A 10,216-nucleotide genomic window follows, 5' to 3' on the forward strand; every position below is an offset into this window, starting at 1 on the left:
TTTTTGAGCAGTGTAGGGTAGCACTTGTTGTTTGTCATTTCTCTGATCACAAATGCAGACAGGGTTTTTTGTTTACGCGGCGCGATGCAATGCAATGCGTAAAAAGACAGTATAAGTCATTATAATCCATAATTATGTCCCCACTGGATGCAACGAATGCCTCGTTTATAATGGGTTTTAATGTTTTTGTCTCGTCACACCAGGACACGGCATCAACAGTATGTGAGAGGCGTAACATTTCCGTCACACACCTGAGGTATTCGGCCAATCACAACGCATTGGATAGCTGGCCAATCACAGCACACCTCGCTTTTCAGACCGATGAGCTTTGTAAAAATCGACGCGTTTCAGAAAGGCGGGGCATAGAGGAGAAACAATAATGTACAGTATGTGGAAAATAATGTGTTTTTTGAACCTTAAACTGCATAAACACATTTCATTACACCAAATACACAAAATAATGTTCTTTATAGCAGCATCATATGACCCCTTTAAAAGAGAAGTGCGTGCATTAATAATGATCGACGGATGCACGCCAGGCCTTTGTTTTAGTTCCTGATTATTCTTTGCGGTTCATGAAGATCTTGTGAAGACAGACTATTAGGGGTTTAACATGTATTTCTGTCTCTCTATCCAATATTATTATTTTATGCATGCATGCATGTATGTTTGTTTGTTTGTTTTTGCTTTATTATTTGTTTTATTTTTATGTTTTATTTAGTTTTTATTTGTTTTGTGTATTTTTTTTAATGTATGTATTTATTGGTTTTTATTTATTTTGTTTATTGTTTGTTTATTTTTAATTAAGAAATAAACGTGAGCAAAGATCACACACGCATACATACAATATATATACTGTATATTTGCATTGTGTATAATATTGCATAATGTTGAATCCATGGATTGGTTTAACCACAAAGTAATAGTATAGTATTTATTGATATTTTGAATTAATTTGTTTTCTTTTTACATTTTAATTTAAGTTTAGCATTCATTTCAGTTTTAGCCATTTTACTACTTTTTTTAAACTTATTTTAAAATTAACATTTCTAATTTTCATTTTTTTTATTTTAGATTTATTTCAGTTAATGAAAAATCTGATTGTCACAAATGTTTTTTTAACAGTAATATCATTCATATTTGCTCACAGATAGTTTTATCCGGGTATTAATGATCTCATTGGTCTGAAAAAGGCCTGACGACTGATTTCTGTCTCACCTGACAGCGGCTCTACACACAGAGTAATACATCCAGTGAAATCAATCACCCAAATATTTATCACATGCATGAGTGCTCTGTGTTCGTCTCAGCCCAGATTCATTAAGGTGTTAGTCGTAATATCTCACAGGACGCGCCAAACATCATTGTTTGGGGTTGTGTGCTTGCAAACCCAGACAAAACAGCAGTCTTGTTATGTTTTCAGATTGAGAAACCCTAAACCTCGGGGTTAAAGCGGCCTGATGTCATTAATCTGAGAATAACCATTCCTGAGGTTGACACGCCGGGGCGGACAGTATTCACGCTGTAAAAACTCCCTAAAGTGATGCAAATTGTCTAAAGGCTGTGTTTAGTGTCACTTGTGTAATGCTAAAGTAAAGGTGTTGTTGATTTTCTGTGTGCTCACAACAAACTTGAGCTCTCAAACAGCCATTCACTTTAAATAAAGCTGCAATTGTGATATATAAACCTACAGTATGAGAAATTAAGTACCATTTATTTATTACTCATAGGAGGAAACCGGATTCCAGAGGCATTGCAGAAAATGTTGTCTTTGCTCACGTTATGCATACGATCATTAGATGCATTACTGTATTTTACGTATGCATGCAAATGTTATGCTTGCTGCATCGTGAATGATGAAAAATGCATTAAAAACATGTATGAAAAATTACAGAATGTATGTTCTTTTTACTTTTCAATTAGCTTTTTTTTTTTTTTTTGAGTTTTAGTAATTTTGTTATTTGATTTTGTCATTTTTATTAGCTTTAGTTTTTATTAATTTTTTTATTTAGCTTTATTTTAGTTTTATAATTTTAGTACTTAAACTTTTCATCTAATATTCATATTTTATTCAATTTCAGATTTATTTCAATTAATGAACTATTTTGAATGGTTTTAGTTTTATTAAGAATAACAATGATTGTCACCATCTGAATAAAAAAGCATATTTTTGTCCATTGCCACCAGTGTTATTTTAATATCATTCAGTATAGTATTAATATTTTTCATTTTTTCATTTTATTTTGAGTTTTAGTAATTTTATGTGATTTTTGTCATTTTATCAGTTTTAGTTTTTATGTATATATTTATTTAGCTTTAATTTATTTCATTTTTAGCTTTAGTAATTTTAGTACTTCATCTTTAACTTATTTTATTTCAGTTAGTTGACAAGGCAACATTTCTCATTTTCATTAAAGTTTCTTAAGTTTAAGTTTTTTCATCTAATACTCATATTTTACTCTATTTGAGATTTATTTCAATTCATTAAAACTTTTTTGATATACACACACACACATCATGTAATATTCATATTTTATTCTATTTCAGATCTAAGTTAATAAACTTTAAATGAATAATCTAAAACTTAGTTTTAATTTGAGTTAGGAAAAACAGCACTGATTGTCACCATCTGAATTCCAAAGCATCTTTTTCCATTGTCACCAGTGCATGCTGTAAAAACTCCCTAAAGTACTGTACATTTTCCAAAGGCCGTGTTTAGTGTCACTTGTGTAATGCTAAAGTGAAGGTGTTGTCGTTTTTCTGCGTGCTCGCAGACTTGAGCTCTATTAACTTTGCCTGCAGATCCTCAGTGTCATTGAGAACATTTTCCACATCGATTGACGACATTTGCTTTGGCTATTCCTCCAATAAATGCACCATCAAACTTGACTCCATTCTGCACACAAACAAAGCCATTTCATGCCACTGCTGGAAATTCCTCTGGCCAATGCGCTTAAGATGTTGTTCGTTAGCCTGTTTTCCTCTGATCCTCTGAGTTTTTCTGTTATTGCTTATGTACGATTCTAGCAGCCAGCGTTATTTTATTCAACAAACAATGTGTTTTTCTTTTCTTCTGAAGAGCACATTTGTTTCAAATGTCACTTGTGGCAATAAAAGCCAAATAATGATGTGCTCATCATAACTAAAGTTACTTCTAAACGTCCTCACGGATGTCATAAAGTGTCACGTAAAGCGAGTACTTGGGGTTTTTGGAGCCGTTCTTCAACGGCCTTTGCCTGTGAACTCTGAATTTTCATGAGTGTGGGATAAATCCCAGTAGCCCACACTTCCGTACGTTACGGCTCTGTATACTCTGGCTTTGGTTGTGAGCTCAGTTCTGGTTATAGGCGGTTTGGACCGCCGCTGTAAGTTATGAGGAGTCACACGTCTCGACTGAGTGCTTTGGGTTTAGGTAGGTGAAGACTAGCCTCCTCAAAACCCGTTGAAGTCGCATTGGGAGCGATTGACCCTAATGTTTCTGAGAAGACAGAAATAAGTCTTCCATCTCTCTTGTGTGTTGTGTGTGTCTGCCACCTGTTGGGCTTCAGGAAAACATCAGCGCTCATCAAATTTGGTGGGGTTTTTCTTCCTCACAAATGCCAGCTGTAATAGTAGATCTCTGGGAACTCAAGAGATCAATGGCTCTAATCAGCAGACGTCCATTTGGAGGTTTTAATAATAGTGAGAGGAAGTTTTTGTGTGCAAACAAAGGTTAGGTCATAGATATCGGACGATTGACCTCAATATCAGTCAGAAACCCAAGCGCGTCTCGTTGCTGCTTTCAATCTAAATGTAGCTCATTCTTGGTCTTATGGTGCACGATTCATATTACAAATTGTCCAAATTCAATCACTCCGTCTCCAAAAACCATCCAGACAATTTGCTGGAAGCAACTATTGAGATCTTGTTGATGTTCTTTCCTTATAGATATTAGACTTTATTAGCCAAAATATTACACATTAACCTGCTGGAGAAGCTTAAACCAGCCTAATATGGTTTGCTGGGCTTGGCTGGTTTAAACTGATCTCCCAGTCTGTTCTCTTCAGAAACTAAAGAACATCTCATTGCTGCTTTAAAATCAATATATTCGTTTCTTAACGCACATTCTTGGTCTTACGGTGTAGATTCATATTACAAATTATGTTTTCGTTTGTCAAAATGCAATTGCTCTGTCTCCGAAATGATTCCTAGAAGAAACCTTTGAGATCTTCTTGTTGAGATGTTCTTTCCTTAGAGATTTTAGACGTTGCACAAAATGTTTGACATTAACCTGCTGGGATAAAGCTTAAACCAGCCTAATACGGTTTTTGTTGGGCTAAATTGGTTTAAACTGGTCTCCCAGCCTGGCCAATCTGGTCTTCAGAAACTCACAAGCATCTCATTGCTAGTTTCAAATCAAAACTGTTACTTTCTTAATGCACGTTCTTGGTCTTATGCTTCACAATTCAAATGCCAAATTTGAAAATATTGTTTTTGTAATTGTTTGTCAAAATGCAATCGCATTGTCTCAAAAACGAGCAGTCAATCCCTAGGACAAAACTGTTGTTGATGTTCTTTCCTTATATTACACTTCAGACAAAATATTAGACATTAACCTGCTGGGGGGAATAAAAGGTTAAACCAGCCTGATATGGTTTGCTGTGCTTGGTTGCTTTAACTGGTCTCCCAGCCTGGCCAATTTGGACTTCAGAAAGTCATGAATGTCTCATTGCTGCTTTCAAATCAACATGTGAGTTTCTTAAAGCATGTTCTTGGACTTATTGTGCACGATTCAAATTCGCAAGTTTAAAAAAGATTGTCAAAATGCAATTGCTTCATCTTGAAAACGATTCAATCAGTTCCTAGAAGAAACAACTGAGATCTTGTTTTCTTTCCTTAGAGATGTTGCATTACACTGCTGGGGGGAAAAAAGCTTAAACCAGCCTATATTGTTGAAACTGATCTCCCAGTCTGGCCAAGCTGGTCTTCAGCTGGTTTAGCTTGTCGAAAAGTGTCCAAAACCCCTGTATAACCAGCCAAAAGACCAGAATATGAGACCAGTAAGCATGTATAGCTTGGTTTAAGATGGTATTTTTAGTAATATAAGGTCCAAAAACCTATTAATATGACTCAAAACTAAATCAACTCCAACCCTGTCCCATCCTACATTTTATCTTCTTGAATATAAATGTACATCCAAGTTCACATTACAGAAGTGTCCAGGACCAGAGGAGACAACCAAACCAGTTTAGACTGCTTTAAACTGTTATTTTCACTAACATAAGGTTGCAAAACTTAGTAAACTGCCTCAAAACTGAGATTATCTTCTTGAACATCCGAAGTTTATTTCGGAAATGCGTTGCATTACAGAAGTGACGTGTTGCAAACCGCATTTAATTTGTTGTGCATTATTTCCAGTGAGCAAATGCATAGCTGTTGGGTTTCTGTGTGAGTGACGTACTGTACCTGTGCATGTAAAACTGTGCATTTTGATGTGTTTTTGCCGAGCGTTTACGTTTGACATGATGAGAAACAATGGCAGAAGGGGAAACTCCCCCAGAAATTTCATTAAAAGAACTCGCATATATCTTAAAAGATGTGTTGCGGTGAGGGACAGGGGATGCCGGCCAGGAAAATGCAGCGGGGGGAGCGCAGTCGGCATTTCTCTGGCCTTTATTATCCCCGTGCAGCGCGGCAGGCAGCTCCATATGATCCAGTGCATGCATGCATTTGTGTGTATCATGATTCAGAGGCGTTTCACAAGCAGATACTCATGCATATTGTGAAGCTAACAGTATACAACTGTATTAAAATACATACGCATATACAGATATTGGGTGAAATTCTTAATTATACTGCATGTATAAATGTAGTGTGTGTGTGAGAGAGAGAGAGAGAGAGAGAGTTTATTTATTTTAAATGTTGGGTGAGTTTCTCCTGCTGCCATTGTTTGTCATTACATCAAATGAAAACGCTTGGCAATAAACCATCAAAATATATGCTAATGCATGATTTTACATGCACGTCTGAATACAGGTACGTCACTCGAACAGAAACCCAACGCTTTTGCTCACTGGAAATAATGCACAACAGATTAAATCGTCACTTCTGTAATGTGATGCATTTCCAAAATAAACTTTGGTTATTCAAGAAGATAAAACATGATTAGTGTTAATCTCAGTTTGGAGGCAGTTCACTAGGTTTTGGAACCTTATACTGGTGAAAATGACATTTTAAACCAGTCTAAACTGGGTTTCTGGTTTGTTGGCTGGTTTTTGTAAGCATATTTGTGAGCATCCGCTTTAACTAATTTACATTCTAAAGACAATTTTGAAAACATTAGAAATACATTGTGGATTGTTTTCACAGAATGTTATTAACAATACAGTGATGAAAATGTCTGAACTTTGTAGAATTCAAGTATAATTCTTAAAATTTAACTCCAAAATGTATTATTTTTCTTGTTTTTTCTTAAATGCAACCTTCATTTCTTAAAATTTGACATTTATTTATTTGTTAGTTTGTTTGTTGGTTGCACTTTTTTAAAGTATCATCAAAAGTTTTTCAGTCTTCAAAGCTGGACATTTTAAACCAGTCTGAACTGGTTTGCTGGTCCTATCTGTTTTTGGAAGCATCAGCCTCAGCTAATTTCAATTCTGAAAGCATTGAGAAAACATTACAATTAGGTTGTGGAAAGAGTGAAAATATCCTGCTTTCACAGAACTTTATTTAAAGGTCAACATAATAACATTACCTAATTTGTCGAATTTAAGTATATTTGATTTCTTAAATTTTAAATGCATAATTTTCATTTTTTACGCTTTCACTTTTTGCACCATCTTGGATGTTTTTCCTGTTACTGAGCTCAACGTGGTGCATTGTGGGATTGTCTTTTCTCCGTGAACGTATAACGCTGCCTTAGTTTGGCCAAAATAAGGATCTTATTGGAACCGCTCACTAAGTCTCGTAAAGTCTCATATTATGCTTTTCTTTGTCATTGACATTTTTAGTGCTTCTCGCATCTCTCTTCATGCATTAATGATTTAGAGGCAGTTTTTCTGTCTTCAAAGCGTGCATTGTGACGTCGCAGCCTCCGTCGGAGGGGTAAACCTCAGTCGACACACAGAAGAGGAACGTTAAACCATGATAAATGATTCCCTCACTGTTCCATTGTCTTTGTAAAGCCGCTGCTTTTAACCGCAGAGGTTGTGAGCGAGCTATACGGCTGAGACTCGTCTCTCAATCTGCTGGAATGAGCTTGGGCCGCCTGCTTCAGTCCCCTGACGTTGAGGAAAGACAGTCTCGGTTCAGTGGTCGCGCGCTAAAAGGGATGTGGTCATAAACGGCTCCATTCGCCCGGTCCCTCCGAATGCTGCGACCAAGTTTCCACTGCTGAGGAACGAAGAGCACTTAGTTCGATCTATCAATGCATGGCATGACCGTAGCGAGTCGAACAAGAGGATTGTGGGAATGATTGGCTTTCGCTGGCATGCGTTTAGGTCTTAAATTGACCAGTACGCAAAAACCAACGGCCTTTCATTTCTGGAGTCGGCTGAGCCAAGTTACATGGAAAGTTTGATTTACTAATGATTTGAATCAACCCGAGCAAATTATGGTCAAATGATAAGCTGGTGAAATAATTGAATTACTCATTTTTACCAGGGCACCTAATTCTATACGGGGACTTTTCGAGTTGCTTGCATACTTTACCCAGAGATGGGAAGGCTACTCTAAAAATTTATTCCAGTACAAACTAATAACAAATTATAAGGCTGGAAGATGAAAAATAATATCTCAATATTTTTCAGCCTTGCCGATTTATCTCAGTATTTTTGTATTTGCTTTGAAATGACTTATGAGGGTGTTTTTTTTTTTTCATTTCAACCTAATAGAAGTAAAAATCTGTAAAAGTAAAAAGTAAGCATGTTTTTCACTAAATGAACCCATTTTCATGTGATATGCATTAATACAGTGATAAACAGCAATATTTATCTACATATATTTTAATAAAACGTCTTGTATGAGGAAAAAGAACATGCAGAGTTCTGTGAACATTTGTGATGATGCAACTGAATCATTTTCAGTTAGCATGTTGAATGATTCATTCAAAAGTAGAGTTTAAAATTAAAGTAACCCGTTACATTGTTTGAATGTTCAGAGAATGTTTTCAGTAATGTTATGCTAACATTCTGCTCAGGTTAGACAAACTGGACCTGTTCATAACCAAATTGTAATGTTTTATTTTTTTTATCTAAATTAGCTGAGACTGGTTTGTTTAACTGAATTTGTTTCTGGAGAAATGTAGCATTGCATCACTTGCTCACCAATGGATGTGAATGGGTGCCATCAGAATGAGAGTCCAAACAGCTGATAAAAACATCACAATAATCCACACCACTCCAGTCCATCAGTTAACATCTGGAGAAGACAAAGCTGCGTGTTTGTAAGAAACAAATACATCATTAAGATGTCATTTCTATTTAGATTAACTTCAAACCTTTGCTTCCGGCTAAAATATGAGTCCATAATCCATAACATTGCTTTTTCCAGTGAAAGAGTCCATCTCCTGTTGTCTCTCACATCAAAATCCACCCATATATTTGTTTTGGCTTGTAAACGGTGCTTGATCTCTACAGATTTCTCTCCTGATTCAGACGGGCGACTTTTTACTGGAGAAAGCAATATTATGGATTATGGACTCATATTTCAGTCAGAAGCGACAGCTTGAATTTGAAAGTCATAATGAAGGATTTGTTTCTTACAAACATGTCTCTTTTGTCTTCTCCAGATGTTAACTGATGGACTGGAGTGCTGTGGATTACTTGTGGATTATTGTGATGTTTTTATCAGCTGTTTGGACTCTCATTCTGACGGCACCCATTCACTGCAGAGGATCCACTGGTGAGCAAGTGATGCAATGCTACATTTAAGCAAATGTGAGTAAATCTAAGTTCATTTTAAGCAAGCTTTCATTTTTGGGTGAACTGTTCCTTTAAGCACCCATTTACTCAATACTAGACGGTAGACTTTTCCAACAAAAAAAAAAGGAGTAGAAATCTAAAAATCGTTTTTAATGACACAGTCGGTGATACATACAATACATTTAGCAATGCAAAGTGTGTTTACACAAGCATACAATCAGTGTCGAGTCATCAACTCCATATTCATTTGTCTTTCTTTCAGCCCTGTGAAGGATGAGCTCGCATCAACTCACAGAAACGCCTTCAGTTCGACTTCCAAAGGCAGCTGAAGAGGAAACCAGTGGGAAATAAGTAAAAACATGCTTTTACATTCTACAATTAAATTCTGAGCAGCAAATAATGTTTATTCCACCAAAAACATGGTGGCGTCTAAAGCACGGTATCGCTCCCATCATGCAACTTTCTTGTCTGTCCTAGTGGGACATGTTCCTCTTGTAAAACTTTAGTTGGACAAAAGCATTTAGTCATTTTAGGTAAATTAACTGGAATTGCACTGAAAGAAAATCAGATTTTCCTGTTAAAATATCTAAACATTTTTAAAACAAAATAAATTTACTTGACATTACGGGGTTTTTTTCTCGAATAATATATCTTCAATATCAGTGTATATTGTCTTACTGCACTGGAAGATTGATTCACTTGTTTTAATTATAAGCACATTAAAAACAATTGACAAAATCTGCCAGTGCAGTAAGACAGAATACATTTATATTGAAAATACACGTCTTAAAATATCGTCTTCGAGATCTGAAGATATTCAAACTGAGAACTCACATTTCTGCAGTGTGTACATCAGGACGTGAAGTCATTTAGAATGATGCATGCTTTTGTGATTTCATAAATGGACACCTAAAATATTCAAACAGAAAGGTTGATGTTGATGCTTTTAAAACCAAAACTAAGACACATAGATATGAACGTTGATGATGTTCCGGTGAGAAACGACTCCTTTTGTGACGTAGTTCATTGCCAGCTTCAGTATGGTGCTCACAGGACCAACCAGGGACTTCACCTGTCTGACCACACCTGTAGATGACAAAATACAGTCAGGAAAAGGGTTTATACGCTCACACCACAGCTAAATGTGGTCCAGATCTGTTTTCCCCTCAAATCAGGTGACAAACATCAGTTTTTAGTATGAAAGCATGCAAAAATCACATTGAATCTGACATTTTCATTTCCAGACTCAGCCACTTTCATGGAAATAAACTAGATAAATAACTGTTTTTTTTTTTTTTTTTTTTCCTCACAAAACA

At 35.9% G+C, this 10,216-nt stretch overlaps 1 pseudogene; it reads right to left on the reverse strand.

The window, feature by feature from the left end:
• Positions 1-9,846: 9,846 nt before the first annotated feature.
• LOC107668645 (fibulin-1-like) overlaps positions 9,847-10,216 on the reverse strand; it is a 16,046-nt pseudogene continuing 15,676 nt past the window's right edge.

Source organism: Sinocyclocheilus anshuiensis, unplaced genomic scaffold (assembly GCF_001515605.1).
Source record: "Sinocyclocheilus anshuiensis isolate Anshui unplaced genomic scaffold, SAMN03320099.WGS_v1.1 scaffold2477, whole genome shotgun sequence".
NCBI classification, from domain to species: Eukaryota; Metazoa; Chordata; class Actinopteri; order Cypriniformes; family Cyprinidae; genus Sinocyclocheilus; species Sinocyclocheilus anshuiensis.